Source organism: Schistocerca nitens, chromosome 11 (assembly GCF_023898315.1).
Source record: "Schistocerca nitens isolate TAMUIC-IGC-003100 chromosome 11, iqSchNite1.1, whole genome shotgun sequence".
Classification (NCBI taxonomy): domain Eukaryota; kingdom Metazoa; phylum Arthropoda; class Insecta; order Orthoptera; family Acrididae; genus Schistocerca; species Schistocerca nitens.
In genome coordinates this window covers 147,339,650-147,355,940 of record NC_064624.1, presented here as the reverse complement: position 1 = coordinate 147,355,940, position 16,291 = coordinate 147,339,650, and the positions used below count along the sequence as shown (strand labels likewise).

Genomic DNA, 16,291 nt, shown 5'->3' with positions numbered 1-16,291 from the left:
AACACAGGGATCATTGGAGGGAATGTAAGAAATAGCAGGGATGAGGTACTGCAGCCTCATTTCCTTTCAGACCTGTGCGACCAGGAACCCACGTAAACATCACAGTGAGTCCATCACAAGTCAGCAAGTGATAGCTTTCCTGGACCCATTGTATTAAGGGATGGATGGTGTACAGCACACACAGGCTTTGAGGGGCACTGTGAGAGTCTGATCAGATGACACAATCGGAAAGCCTGTGTCGGCGGAAGTATTGCGTGCCCTGGTACAGGGCAAAGAGCTCTGCTGTAAATACTGAGCAGTGTTCCGGAAGCCAATGCCGAAAAACGTCTATGCCAACGACAGAGGCACACTTGACACTACGGTCAGTCCGCGAGCCATCGTCAGTGTACACAACCGGGTCAACCACGTACTATCGCGAAATTTCGTGCAAAGGTTGTGAAACTGCAGGCAATAGAGTGAGACTGGAGTAGAGTACTTGGGAAGCAAATGAAGGCAGAAGTGAAAACGGACTGCAACACAAAGCCAAGATTGAGGTTATGTAGGACAATGAGGGACCCCATACAGCAGGCTGCCTTGTAAGACACATGGGAGAACCAAGAATGTTTCCTATCATGTATGAACACCAGGAATTTCACAGTTTTAACGAACTTATACAAACAATTCTGTCAGTGGGAAAACAAAGGCCAGTGTTGATGCTCCATAAGTAAAGACAATCGAGACTCTGCTCAAGATACCACTCAATGAAACAAGCCTATGGAAAACTGTAATAGATAGCAAAATCGTCAACGAAAAGGGAGCTGGGAAAACTCAGTCTTTAAAAATTCCTGAAGCAAATTGGGCAGATGGCACCAAAAGCACTATCTGTAGAGAGTACAGAGGATACCAGGCCTCCAGCATGTGTCTAAGCTTTCTCCAAATCAAAAACCACGGCCACAGCCTGAAAAACCGTGGAGAGTATTCTGATATTTACTAGCAAAAATGCAGAATATATTTCCAAGAACAGCCCAAACATGTTCCCCAAAGGAGAGGAAAAACAACAGGAGCACGAGATGCTGCAAAGGCTTGGGCCCTGGGGTAGCCAAGCATGAACCCTTGAGGAGTGGTGAGCCACCTAGGAGTGAACGAGCTTGTGAAACCACACCACACAATCACCTAAGCTAAGTGCAGTGAATGCTTCTGCACAACATGTGGCACAACAGAATGCCACATGTTACCAGTTAATGTGCATTCACGGCACAGTGCAGAGTAAAATGTGACTCATCCGTTCAAAGAATATTCTCTGGCCACGTCTTCCATTTCCATGCATGCCAAAAAACAAATGTCCAAGTGTTTGCATTACAACTCATCTCGGGTCTTCATTTGATGCGCATTCTGAATCTTGAAGGGATACCAGTGTAAAATTCACCACAAAATCATTTGGGCTGTTGACCAGGGGGGGGAGGGGGGGAGGGGGAGAATTCCTGTGACACAGCTAGAGTACTGGCTGCAGAATTTGAGGATGTGCTAAACGGTCGGCTACAGTTAAATCATCTCCATTAGAAACTGCGATAAGAGTGGGCTGCCTCCCTAACCGTGCTGAACCACGTAACACACCTGCTGTTCCTTCAAATTTCTTGACCATCTTTCGCCCATTTACTGTCATGAGGCCTCTTCACAGCTGTAGCTGTGCACGACATCCCCGCAATGCAGTACTGCTACAGCTTCTGTTCTGAAATAACAACTTTACCGGCAGTGAACAGTATCTCTTTTCAACAGCTATTGCATACTGTATGGAAAAATTCGATCTTCTTAACCTGTTACACTGAGTCACTTCATGAAAGAAATCAATAATTGTCAAGTGACTGACAGCATAGTGACTTCAAACCGAAATGCTTCACAGTCTGATTGCTTACAGTGCCAGAAAGCACAATGTGAAAGTACTAATTTTTTCAGTATACTCTGCAAGCGTACCAATTAATGAACACACCTACAATGCACTAGCGAGGTATACAGCCTGCACTGTAGCACTCTGAACATCGTCAGTTTTATTAGAACCAACGTTACATCCATCATAGCCAACCATGATCAATTATTTTCAATTTACTATCTCATTTTTACTATGTTGATCAAGAACATGGACATATGCTGCCGAAACACATTGCCGCAAGTATTTTACAGATGAAAGTCTTCCAAAACCAATGATCGTGTGGCATAACATTATTGTTTGCTTTAAATGGTCATTGATTTAAGATATATACTGCACAATTTACTGCCTCTGGACACCATTTTTACATGTCTGTACTACATAACAGTACATTGACATTCAACAGTGGACACTTTTCTTGCTCAATTCAACCATTCTGTTGTGTGGTGTATAGACTTTTTCCCCTTGTTATTCCACTGTCTGAAATCTTTGATTTGCTTATTTACGAAATCAGATTGTCTCTTCTCAGAACTCTGATTCTGTTTCCAGTTTGTCTGTCAATCTGTCATCAAAATTCTAAAAACACAGGGTAAGTAGCATGTTCTTACTGAGAAAATACACATATCTATGTGACACGCAGTCATCCTTTAAAGTTACGTAGAAATGTACCCCCCCTCAGGAGATCGCACCCATCCACTCAAAACCACATGAATAATTTTGTCAGGAAGTTTTGGCTTCGATTCCAAATTTGAATTAAATGGTTTTCTCTTAATCTTGCCATACGGATATGACTCTCAATGCAGATGTCTTTCTTAATGTTTAAAGCAAGAATTAAGTTAATGTCAGCCACGTTCTTCAGATTTTTGAAATGTCTCTCATGCCGTATCACTGTGGGATTCAAGGAAGCAGTATTTGCCTGTAGTACATCTGGCCATTTAAACAACATTTGTTAACACTGACTGTTCATCTTAATTTCTGCTGCAACTATGACGTGCAAATTTTCATTCTCTTACCAAAAATAACTTTCATTACTCTTTTTGAACCTCCTCCCACTCAAAAAAAAAATTCACTTTAGCTTAGCAACATACAGTGTGTTTTCTGAAGTGAGAGGTTGCCTTTTCCCTCCACTAACGATAACACTTCAATGGATCCCATGCCGCCGCATCGAACAATTGACTCGTCTGCAATTTGAATGAGTCATCACATTGAAATGTCTTAAAATTGTTGAACAAATCTTTGTACGACATGTTTTGAAGCAGCATTGTCAGCCAATCGAATATTTTCGCAACCTGGAGCAAAAACATTTGCTTATCTGACACTCATAGCCCACTGCTCCAAAGTATGTCTTCTTATCAAGTACTGTTAAAAAGAATTCTGCACTCAGGTTTGAAATGTCCCCTTTTGTATCAGTAACAAGATTCAACATCTTTTCTACACCCCATGTTAGATGAATTGCTATTATTTTTTTTTTTAATTGACCTTACTTGTTTTCTCCATATTAATTGATGCGAACGCTTTTGACTATCTCACATTCTAAGAGCTTTTTACATTTATGATGATCAGCAGCCATTCGAAATTAGATAGAAATAAATTCACTAAATGTGAATAACTTTGTGTCAGCTGTATTGTGCACATATCTACCAATTTGTGATATGAAAACAGATGGAATATCTGCACCTGATATAGATGGCACCAAGTTAATTCGAGTTTAGAAAATTTATTTCTATTTAATTTCAAACATAGGCACTAGAAGATTTTACAGGTCTCTATTCCCCCAGAATTAAGCTGCGAGCACTCAAGTGAGACTATGGTATAGGGTAATAAACAATGTGACGTATGGGAATTTGGGTTTGTCCCACAGATGTGCACGGATAGGCTAATATTAAGGAGACCACTCACTAGAAGCACGAAATCCAGGTTTCACAAGTCCTTGTCTGGAACAAATTTTCACACGCCACCAACAGGTACAACATCTGTACCTAAGACAGCTGAAGTTACTCGCATTTAGTGAATTTATTATGATCTGAAAGCTCTTGATGTTCTTTCAATAACCTTGAAGTCAAATTATCTAATGTTTGTTGATCTCCAGCACACAAGCCCCACACACTAAATTGAGTCCTGCACAGTCGAAAGAAGTACCAAACTCTGCTGGTAAGACTACCAAAAATGTTAGCAATTTGGCAACTTCTGTAAGAGATTCCCAATATTAAATAATGCTCGCAACAAAGACTCAACTCCTGTGTCGTGCGATTGTGCCTGTTGGTGACATCATGTAATCAAACAATTTCTACCTAAAAGCCATTTTATAACTGTGTACCACTGTTCACGAATCTTCTTTAGTCTGGGTTGTATTTCAGCTGCATTTATGTACATTGTGGCACATTGCTAAATAAATTCCACTGCAGTAGATATGATTATCACCTTCACACTGAAGCTGTCCAGAGCTATTTCACTCACCACCATTTGGCCCCAGTTTTCCTTGCAAGATGTCAGGAAGTTTTTCAGCATGAAAAATTAATTTTCAGTTGGTATTTCCACAGTTGGAAATTCTTACTGACATATCTGGCTAGGTCTTCAGTTTATCCAATTTCATGTAAATCTGAATGTAACTCCAGTTTTAGACCTTTCTGGGGGCTTCAAAAAAAAAAAAAAAAAAAAAAAAAAAATGGTATAAAATGCTGGAAAATGTAAGATGTGGGAAATAACATTTTACTCTGTGAAACTTATATATAGGATACCCTATTGCCTATTTGCTCTTTATGTATGACATATGTACAGAACAGGCTTCAGAAGACTTGTCGTCAGAGACTCGTTTATTATCTAATAAATGTTTATTTCCTAATAAAAACCGCTCATGTAATTGGAACTGATACCTGTCTGGGAAGTAGGAATGTCTGACTATCCCATAAGTCATAATCAATATTTTTGAAAGCCTGCAGCTATCATTCGCCATTTAAATAGTGAAATATTGCACTAGTTGCGTGTTTTTTTCATACTTAGCACGAGGCATTTCAAGAATTTCTCTCTCATTTTCAAGTGCAAATACATATGTACGTATTTTGTGTGATTTCTCAATAGGTCTTGTTCACGTCTCTTTCAATGTGGTCGTCTTTTTGAGGTTATCAGGTAGTGTGCCTCCTCAGTTATGTGTAAAACCAACCACATGCAAACTATCACTCACATGTATGTGTGTGTAACATCACAAAAAACACATACGTAAATACAGCACTTGACAAGACGAATCAAGTCTCGAAACACATTTTGCTCAGCATGGAGGGGGAGAGAGAGAGAGAGAGAGAGAGAGAGAGAGAGAGAGAGAGAGAGATTATATAACCGGCGCTGTGTTTAAACTAAAAACATTTTAGCAACGCAAAGTGAATGACTGTGCCAACCAGCGCTACAAAAAAAAAAAAAAAAAAAAAAAAAAAAAAAAAAAAAAAAAAAAAAAAGTGCCCAAACGCCGAAATAAGTTCAATATTGTTTGACAAATGTGTCACGATGCTCGCAACAATCGTGGAACTACGTTTGCACAGTGGAGACAGGCCGTAAATAGTTGTGACTAAATAGCCTTATTCAAACAAACCTAGTTACTCCCACCAGCTATCACATCAAGTAGAGCTTGGCAGCGGTGGGAGATATGGCACGAATTGTTGTAACTTTACACATTTACCAGTTCAAACCCGCTGAATGCCCTGGTGTCATGAAACCGTGTAATATTTGTAAACGCTACTGGACGGCAAGCATCCCTGCATCACCGTCCGTCATTTTTTTCTCCACAAACACTTTTTCGCAGTGCAGTCGCAGGCTGTTGATACAAAATTGAGTGCAAATTAACATTGTGGAGAAGAAATTTGACGGTAACGGCAAAAAAATGTCAAACAGTGGGAAAATGTTAATTCTGGGAACGTAAAAGCAAGGTTATACAGTACTTGGTTCAAAACAACGACAAAGATTTTCCAGCAAAGAGCAACAAAAAACAACTGTTACAACTACTAACACACACAGTGAACTCAAAAAAAAAAAAAAAAAAAAAAAAAAAAAAAAAAAAAAAAAAAAATATGTGCCCACAACCGAATGTCTTATGTTTTGCTGAAAATTGAGGAGCAAAATAAATCAGAGTTAAACAACGATTTGCTCTTTTTATCAGAACCAAAAGTGACGCTGTAGTTCCATTGGCAAAGAAAACCAAAGATATATTTTATAAGGTCACAGAACATGGCCCCACACAGAATGAACATGAATATTTAGTGCACTCACATTCTGAATCTTGAAAATAAGGCCATCAACAATAATCAGTAGAACAAGCTTGCTCTTGTTAACGTCAAACAATTTCATAAATCGTAAATTTGTTTAAACTAGCTAGAGTCACGCAGTGGTAAAATGCATGGCTGGACATAATTTATTGTAGAAGACTCTGAATGGATCAGTCATCAATTTTTAACAGAACCTTTTGGTGTTTCTACTAAGATACCAATTACTGTTTGATGACTAACAAAAACTTCAATTTATCAATAGCAATATTCATATTATGTTTGACATACTATGTGTGACACTGTTGGAATCTCCATTGGACCACACCTTGCAGCTTAAGGATGACCAATTAGCACACTAATCTTTGGTACTACACTATGTGACACATTTTAAGAGCAGCTTTTGCCTAGCATAATGTAGGAGACCCATACCGATCTGACGTTCCAGCAATAAACCTGAGCACAGGTAATGGGAATTAGTTATGATGTCCAGATTCAGAGTGAAGGTGAAACTCGAGTGCAGGGACAGAATGTTGGTCACAGTGTGCACATGGCATGTAGTGCTCAGCGACACACATCAAGGCAGTTTGGAGAGAAACGACAAGTACAATAATGTCTATGGCTCATCAATCTGTAAACCGAAAATATATTTTTTTATTTATTGATCTTGAATTGCAGCGAAACTAAGCCTGACTTTGTAAATTCAAATAAATCAAGAAATCTTACATTGTTACATTTTCAATTCCTTGAATTGACAGTACCCCAATTTAGTTTTAAATACAACCACCATTGTGCATGTGTAACTTAAAATTTCATACCTGCCTATTTTCAAAAACAGAAATCCGAAACATCCCAAATCGCAAAAATTTAATGTTTGCATGCATCGTATGGTGTTCAAACATAGCGAGAAAAGACAACACAATAGAGATTACAAATAATGTTGACACGTATAATGTAGGCTACATTTTAAGCTCACTATTTTCGAACTCTGAAGTTAGGTACTTACGCACGTTACTTGCTGACGAGTGTTCATTTGGCAACAGTTTACACGCTACACAAAAATTCTGAAGGAAAACTATTCATGTAACATCGACATCTGCTTCTTGTTTTCAAAACAGAAACGGATCTCAGAGTTTCATTTGACATGGAGGACCTAAACTGATTGCGATTCTTCAACAAGCTGAAAACAGGCTCACACTCAGTAAAGCTGTGTGGTAGAGTCAAAACAGAAAGCATTAGCCTGGATCACCTATTTTACTTAGGAACACAATCAGCTCCACAAATGCTCATCAAGTGAGCCCATTTGGTATATATGTCTTCTGAACAGTAGCAGAGTCATCGACCTGCAGGGCCATAAATTGGCTCTGGAACACGTTCATTGCATCCTCAACTGACTCACTTCTCTTCCTCAGCAGCAATGATGGAAACCTTCCTCAAAAAATTCTACAAAAGAAAACTAGACACCCTGAATTTTGGAAACTACTTCAACTTTTGCAAGCTTCAGTAGTTCTTCGCAGAGGGGAAACTTGTTTAATGATATAATCACACGCAGAGCAGAAGTAAGGGCTGACACACAAAAAGATTTGTCTTTGTCATGTTGATTAATCGGGTACCTGCCGGTTATTCACGTCTCTCCGGCACGATATTTCAACTGTGTGACTCAGTCTTCTTCAGGTACTGTCTGATACCGATTCCAGTGTGGAACGAGTCAGGTATTTATGCCTACATTGTGCTAAGTGTTCCCTCTGTGGTCTGTGCCGCGCCTGGCTCTCTGTCCGTGGTGTGCGACAACCAATAGCAACGGCTGTAGCATTTTCTTCTAACTGCGGCTGTTCCGAACACTGTGTGCGTACTTTGTGGTTATCTGTTTGTCAATATACCGGTAGCTGAATTAAGTTCTGAATCGCACCCAAGCTGTGCAAGACATTTTATCTTCCGATTGTCGTCATTTGAGTCCCCCTGTGACTTAGGGCATTCCGTTTAGCATGCTGTGTCGTGTTAAGCGTTCTGTCCGAAGTTCTTTTTCCTACTGTTATGCTTCATTTCTTTATTGGAGACGTATTCAATGGATTTAATATGATTTATTAACTCAGTTCTTCCTCGTTAAGCAATGTTTATATTGCACGAACACATGCAACAAAATGCGAATGTTTCACCTTTCTGCGATCGCATAACACACAGAAATTCAGCAGAATATGCATTCCTGAAAGACTGATGATATCATTTCTTGGTTGAACTCATCTCGAAAACACTAAATCTTTCAAAAATTCCATCACACAATTGCACGAATATCAGAACCTCAGCAAACACCGCATAAAACCAAGAAAAAAACAAAGATTTACTGCTAACATGCAGTTGAAGCACAAAGACAGTGCAGCAATAATCTGTGATGTGTGACTATCGATAGAACGTCCGATTGACATTCGCCAGGGGTGTTTCAAATGCAAAGAGTTAAGAACATTACCTTTCTCGATTCTCTTCAACTAAAATGCATAAATGATATGTTTAGAAACTGCAAATTAAAACTACATGGTTCAGCTTTAACACATACATTAGCAGATGAGCTTAAATCCATAACAGAGTCCTCAAACAAGCTAACATTTCTGCAGCAGAGCACGCAGTGCTACCTATATTGCAAATGCTGGGTGTTTGCGAACTCCCTGGGAAACGTAAAAACCACAAAAATTTTCAAATGTAGTGGGTACAAGACAGTGACATATGTAGCTTATGGACTATTCTTGAAAATGGATGCACTGACATTGACTGAAAACAACTCTTACCATTTCAACCAAGAGCTCCTGAGAGCTAAGTGCCACCAGACATATCTAACTTGAAGCAAAGGTTTCCCAGAATGTATCCAACTTGCAGGTAGCCAGAAACAACAAATTAATTAAATAGCAAAAGTATATCGTTTTGCGTGTGCTGGCATTACATGTTTCACAAATGAATTCCAACAACGAATGGTAATAGTAACGTAACCAATTTTCACAGGGTGTCTACATGAAAAGGGGGGGTGGGGTGGGGGGGGGCAAAAAAAATGCCCATTTTTCCTGGATTTACACACACACACACACACACACACACACTTTCTCCCAGGTAAAAACACACGTTTTCCATGTTAAGTGACAGTATACTTTCCCTCTGAATCTTAAAACTTCTCTATCCTTTGAATGGTTAAGGTTTTATGAACCGGTGTAGAACCTCCCACCACTTTATGATGTGAACCCCAGAAAAAAATACATTTTAGAAAGATCTCCGATTTGCCGCAACATGTACGCTGACTATTTTCGTATTACGCACATACATATTCGAATTCCACAAAACACAGAACTGAAATAGAGATTGCGATGTGCTTTTGTAAGGCCATCATAGCTCAGGTCACATGATCTCGCCAGCCAATGACAGCAGATATTCACGCATTCACATGGGGCTCCAAAGGCGGATTTCGTACACCGATCTCCCCATACCACTTCTGGATGGTCATGTAAACACTCCAAAATTAGTTCTGGAAATCCAGTTCTGGTTGAGGATTTTCCAATTCTGCTATCAATTTCCGCTCCCATGTAAACGCAGCTGGTATAGCAACGTGCTTGGGCTGTAAGATTTCGTCTCGTTTTCTAAGAATTTCGGGGCTAATATTAACGGAGTGCCTTTTTGTACAGTGAATGATAAGTAGAAAAATTAGACTGAAGCTGTTTACACCTCGGCTAATTGAAAAGAAATAGTGATTGTGCTGGCTAAATCATAAACTACAGATAAACAACACGTTCTATATCAGCTGTTTACAGGTGCCATAGTTAACTGAGCTACCAAATCCACTTCGGACATTAGCATGTAAACACGACAGTGAAAAATAGTTTCCGAAATTCGGTTTTCGTCTTTTCGGAAGATGTGTTGCACATAAATGTAGTGATTCAGAGCATAGGACATGTGATGTCAGCCTATAACAACATCACTGTTAAGTAACGCGAACACATAAATAGAAGTTGATGGTTTAAATTAACGCACATAGAGTAGCTACATGAAAAGCTAAGCTTTCACATACAATATTCGTGTTTTTGCTTTGCATGTGTTGCACTTCAATACATCACACAAATGTGCCAGTAACATTTTAAGTAATGACGTAAATGTCTTGTTTCAATTTTTCAAAGTGACTGGCCCTCAGAGTGTTAAGCTTTAAATAATAATCAAACGGTCTGCGATTTAAGAAATTCAAAGCACATTCGCACATGGAAAGTAACTCATATTGCGTAAAATGAAACATACTTTGAAAGTAACGCTTTTCAAACCACTGATCACAATGTTTTCCAGTGACCTGTTACAATTCATTTCAGCAGCAGTCAGAAAGCAAGAAAACGACATTACTGTGCCTGCGCAGCTACGATGACGTAGGTAGCCAGCATATTCGTACTTTTATAGCATTAAGAGATCTTACATTAAGTCATATATGAAACAGAACATAAGAGGATACTCCAAGAGCACTGGAATTTCGTAAACTATACGAAAAGTCATAACTCGACTTAAAAAGGGCACATTCGTATTTCCAGATTCACGAAGAAGTAGGCTCCAACCTGGTATGAAACTTTTCAAGGTGCTTCTCGGGATGCAAATTTTCTTGGAGTATAGTACTGCATGTTTAGTACTTTATTATGGCATAATGCCATACATACCAGAAGATAACAACATGAACTTGAAATTCCGCAACTATTGACACTAGTAATAGTGTTTAAAAGAAACTGACTGCCTCTGCGGGAAGATAAAGTAAAGCCAATTTTTCTTTAGCAAATCAATAAAATAAATTCATTGTTCAGGAAGGCAATGAGTGATTGCCAAAGCCTGGAAATTAAATAAAACAAAACCAGAAAAACATTTTAGCCGTCAATTACGTTAATGTATTTTAATTCACTTTATAGCTCACAGCCACAGAAATCTGTTTTGTTTTCATTTGACGCGAGAGCTGTAAGCCGAGAGGAAACAGCAAAATCACTAAATGTAAATACAATTCACCTGGAGATTGGTCCTAATCTCACTACAACTCAGAACTGCTCTGCACATGCGTGAATCTGGCACCTTGGGCGCATCAGAAAATTTTTTCCAGGTAGCACATCACTGCTTGTTGCTACTGCTGATGGAGCCAACAGCTGCACATCACATAGCCAGAAGCGAGAGAAGGTACTGCCCACAAGCGACTCAACAGCGCATGGGCATAAGCCCGCGGGCAACTGCTCAAACGAACCTAATATAAACTGTTTTGACTTTGTGTCCATCGGAAGCTGTTGTTGTTATGAAATATTGCATAGTCTTAGTCCTACAGCCTTTGACACATTTTGCTGATGGCAGACATTTGTGTTTGCACTGTGTTGTTGTTGTTGTACATTTCCTTTGCAACTCAAGTTTTATTTTTTCCTCTTTTATGTTCTATGGTTGCAGTATAATTTTTGCAGTAGCAGGCTAAAGTAAAATTCTTTGCTCAAGTATCAGTTCTGACTAGTCCAAGCTACAAAACTAAAAGAATGAAAAATTCCCAGAATTCTAAAAAATTACCAGGTTTTTCCCAGATGAAAAAATTCCCTGGGTTTTTCCAGATTTCCCAGTTGTCCCGGAACATATACATCCTGTTTCAGTAATTTATTTGCACGTCATCCGACAAAGCTGCATTTGGAAAGGATCTCCATAAATACGTAACTAAAATTTAAAAAAGAATAAAATAAAAATGCATGAATAGAACAACACATTAGTGAGCACAACTGTTTGGTAGCGTGCCACCTGTAGGCAGCAGAACGGTCTGTATAGGATAAACGTCACGTAATGCAATATAGGACTGTCGTCGGATGTAGCACCTTAGAACAAAGAAATGTGCACATTTGTCAGCTAGAGAAATTACATTAGCTGGTACACTATGAAAATATTTACAAAACAAGAAGTGCGTGAACACGACAACGTATAGATGTCCTCAGAGCTCCGGTGCCACATCGACTGTGGATGGATGAACTGTCTCTATGCATGCCTGATAATGCTTCATACGACTCAGCTGTGAAACCCACAAACCGAGGACAAAGAAACATGTATGTCCGTCTGTTGGCTGAAGTTCAAAATTTGGTATAATCACTATGTTTCCAGGCAACACAGCTTCCAGGAAATGAAAACCAAATTTCGGAAACTTTTTCACTGTCTTCTTTGCACATGAAAAGCTAAAACAGTTTTGCAGTCAAAATATTGCAAATGGAACTTAGCCATTCTGATTTCCAATTTAGTCAGCCTGCTGGACGAAACTTTCAAAAATTGAATAGTAGACGTAGATAACTTCACACTCAGTCTCGTATAAAGCCACTGCATCCACATTAGCTGATTTCCACCATCCCAAATGACACAGTCTGACAATGTAAGTCGTTTCAGAAATAGTTGGGCATTTACATCAAAACAAAAATCAACTGAAGTTTTCATCCGGCAACTAGAACCACACTTCCATATTGGATCAAAGAAAGCAGACTTGGGGTATCAGTTTTACAAAATCCTGTTTTCAGAGCCCCGCGTAAACAAAGGGAAGGCAGATGCTTTAACAGGGCTGTTTTAAGAGGTTGGTGTTTTCAACAGTAGTCATGCCAAATTCTGGCAGAGTTCAGCCCTGAAGTGCCTCATTTACAGTTCTTCCAACCTACTGCACAGTAACCATTATGAATTCCTCGTGTTATGAATTATTAATTGTTTTCTGATCTTTGTCTGGAACGAGCGAAGAGGCTAATCCTTGTCCCTTACAGAGCTCATTTACGACCATCACAATTGCAGAAGGGATCCTCGATCCCTCCGATCGTGTGCGCTTTCAGTTTGTAATGTCCACGGTGACAAGGAAACGGAACATGTCAACATATTTAAACACTGCGAAAAATTTTTCCCTAATGCGTGAATAGAATTATCTTCTATTCTACTTCTACGCTAAGTGCCTTGTCAGATCTATCTGTTAGGTTGTGAAGTGTGGCTTGCATGGCTACGAATAATAGGGCATGCACGCGCGCACACAAGCACACACGTGAAACCAGCGGATTCAGCCGAAAATAAATGTTAAGTTTTCATGTCCTTTACTCATAATGTATTGAAAATTAACTCTACTTTTAAATGTTAATAAATTTACACGAAGTATGTAAGTATTAACTTGAAAATGAGACAATTCACACCCCTGGTACAGAGATTTTATCAGGTTACATTAAAAACTACTGTTAACAGGGAGTGGTCATTTATTTTACCATAGCTTACAACCGACAAAATGTATCCATTTCATTAGCGAGGTACTTCTCTTCGAAATTTTCAAAAATTTCTATTTCTGGCTTACAACGTTCTCTGAGATTATTGCAGTGTTCACGTCAATTTCACTAGAAACTCCATTATCGAGTTACAAGCTGATACGCGAAAAAAATTCTCCGAAACCCATTCGGTGAGGGAAAAGAAGTAGTCAACATCGCAGGCAATGTGGCATATGTAATTTCAATGACAGCCTAACAGGCATCATGGGAATTATGAATGGGCTGGAACTTCGTATCAAGACGAGCCCATTAAAACTTTCATACAGCGTGTCAAATAAATGGAGTGCCTTTTATTTATTCTGGAAGGAGTATTGTACGGTCCACGGACTGCCGACTGTAAATGTAAGCTTAACTACAAAAAATTGAACCCAAAGTTTTCAATGTGATTTACTCAAAATGCTACATATGATTTTGATCAGAATCTGATGTGAACATTCTGAATCAAAAGTCTACTTTCTTCACTCGCTTCTTTGTGAATTTTCTGGGCGAAGAACGTGATATTTGCATTTATATAAAAAAAAAACAAAAAAAAAAACACCGCTTTGTTAGAACCTACTATTTTTCAATTATCCTTTGCATGCTGATAGAAATCATATTGAAAATTCTTGCAAAATTATTTTGTTACATGTCCAATGTAAGGGACAATGGAACTCCCCCTGATGGCCAATGTTCCGGCTGCAAGTGGTGCTTCCACCTGGTGCAGCAGTTACAGGGAGTATCCAAGGTGGACATAAAAACGATCTCAGTTTGCCATACCTTAATGTGACAAAACATAGCTGCTGTTACAGCTACGGCATTGTTTTACACGAGTGACACACGTAGTTCTCGACTTCCACTACGGTAGCCACCACTCGAATAGAAACACTCAAATTTCAGCACCATCGCAAAGGTGGCAGCATTCAGCAGGAGAGCTACGAGCTGTAATGATGTTCGTATTAGAACGCAACTGCAAGATGTGTTTTACAAAGAAATAGATGGGAGAATGCTTTGTGGCAATTCCAGTGTGCTCTCTGTCCCATCCCATTGCCTACCCTAGTGACAGCAAGACTGGGGTGAGTGCTACATGCTTCCGACTCTGCCCAGCACAATTTAGGTGCTCTCAAAATTCTGACTCTTTAGGACATAATACTCGCAATGTTTGCCACCTATAACACACACTTCAGTGGCTTATTAACCTCACCATACCTGCAGAAAGAATAAAACAATTTTATCAGAACTTTATAAAGATTAAATGTTTACAGCCATCACATACTTTAAGTAAAGCATCTTGAGCCATCAGTTGTACTTTATTTCTCAACAGGTTTCACTTATTCCATACATCTTCGCTGGAGGATAGACATAAAATAAAACTAAAATTATATGTAGCACACATAATCGGTAATTACTTACTTATAATGTTATTTCCTTTTTCATTACATCTTGTTATTAGACATGTTGATAATAAGGACTTGTTATCGGATACTACTAGAATTAAGCTAAGCGTTGTTTCGTCACCGATAAACTTCACGTTTCGGATGCCATTTTTGTTGCTGCTAACCATTTGCATGATAATAGGGTTGTTGGTATGTGATGATCCTCCTTTGCATTTGATATTCTTTCAGTATGTCATCTTTTGTGATATTCTGACAATGTATACCTGTTTGTTACCTTCTATTCGTGACACTACCTGTATGAATATCATGAAGTCAGTTTCAATGTATGTACACACTTCATCATGACATTTATTTACATGCAACATATGATGATGCCCTTTTATTTTTAATGTCATTTTGGTTTTTGACTGTTCATCTCTGAAAGTACTGTAGGTGATTTTGTCTTCATCCACACAATATTTGACTGTCTACACCATGCATATCTTCCGTCTTATTTTATTTCTAGTTCTTCAGTGATGATGCTTGTAATAAGCATAACTGGTTGAGAAATAAAGTTGTACAAGCACAGTTCAAGGCTCAAGATGCATTACTCCAAATAATTTTACCAGTTGCTGAAAATTTATCATAATATAAGAAACACTGCCCCGAAAACAATTTTTAAACCGTCGAATATATGTAGCGACTTCATATATTCGTGGTAGCCTCAGGAACTTCTACGAAATGCTGTCCCTACAAAGACACACATTTGAAACTATTTTTCAACAAACATCACAAGCCTCAGTAAACAACAGCTGAAACATTCTACCAATCTCTCAATTCCTCGGAGACAGAAATTTACTCCTCAACCACAGAGCCGTACGAGAACCACTGTGCAGAAGTCCTCGCTGTTAGAAAATCTTTCCCCTCAGATATTCTTTCAGCTTGCTGTAAAGATGGAATCACACGGTGCAATATCTTTACTTCCTGACTGGCATCATTCACGTCTGTGGGGGCATTGTGTTGACACAGTTTCACTACGAATGGATGCAACATTGCATTTGGTTCGTATACAGCTACAATTTCATAGTCAATACGAGTGAAATTTAAACTTTTTGCTCAAAGAACCTTACTGTCCCGTGCATTTCAACTTTGGAAAAAATTTCCAGTTGCAGCATTATTTCAGTCTCACAGCGAAATGCACCTCTTTTTCCATACAACAGCAAAACAATGTCTGCACATGAGGAACTACTACTCACTCTACCCACACACCACTCCTGTTACGTACAGGTCTCACTTAGGGAAGATACACAGAAGTTACTTTCTGAAGTCCCTACAGAACAGCAATCATCCTTATGAACTCAGCAGTATCTCCTCAGCAACAGATATGAATTGGTAATTACTTGTGGATTATCTCTTAATACTTTGTATACAGCACCTGCCTTACACTCAGGTTTCTTACAGTGACTGTCCTGTCAGACAGATCTCAAC

At 38.9% G+C, this 16,291-nt stretch overlaps 1 protein-coding gene across 19 annotated transcripts in view; it reads right to left on the bottom strand.

Moving 5' to 3' along the window:
• Positions 1 to 16,291, bottom strand: part of LOC126213414 (eukaryotic translation initiation factor 4 gamma 1-like) — a 786,084-nt gene that overhangs the window by 206,190 nt on the left and 563,603 nt on the right. The gene's annotated exons all lie outside the window — the stretch shown is intronic.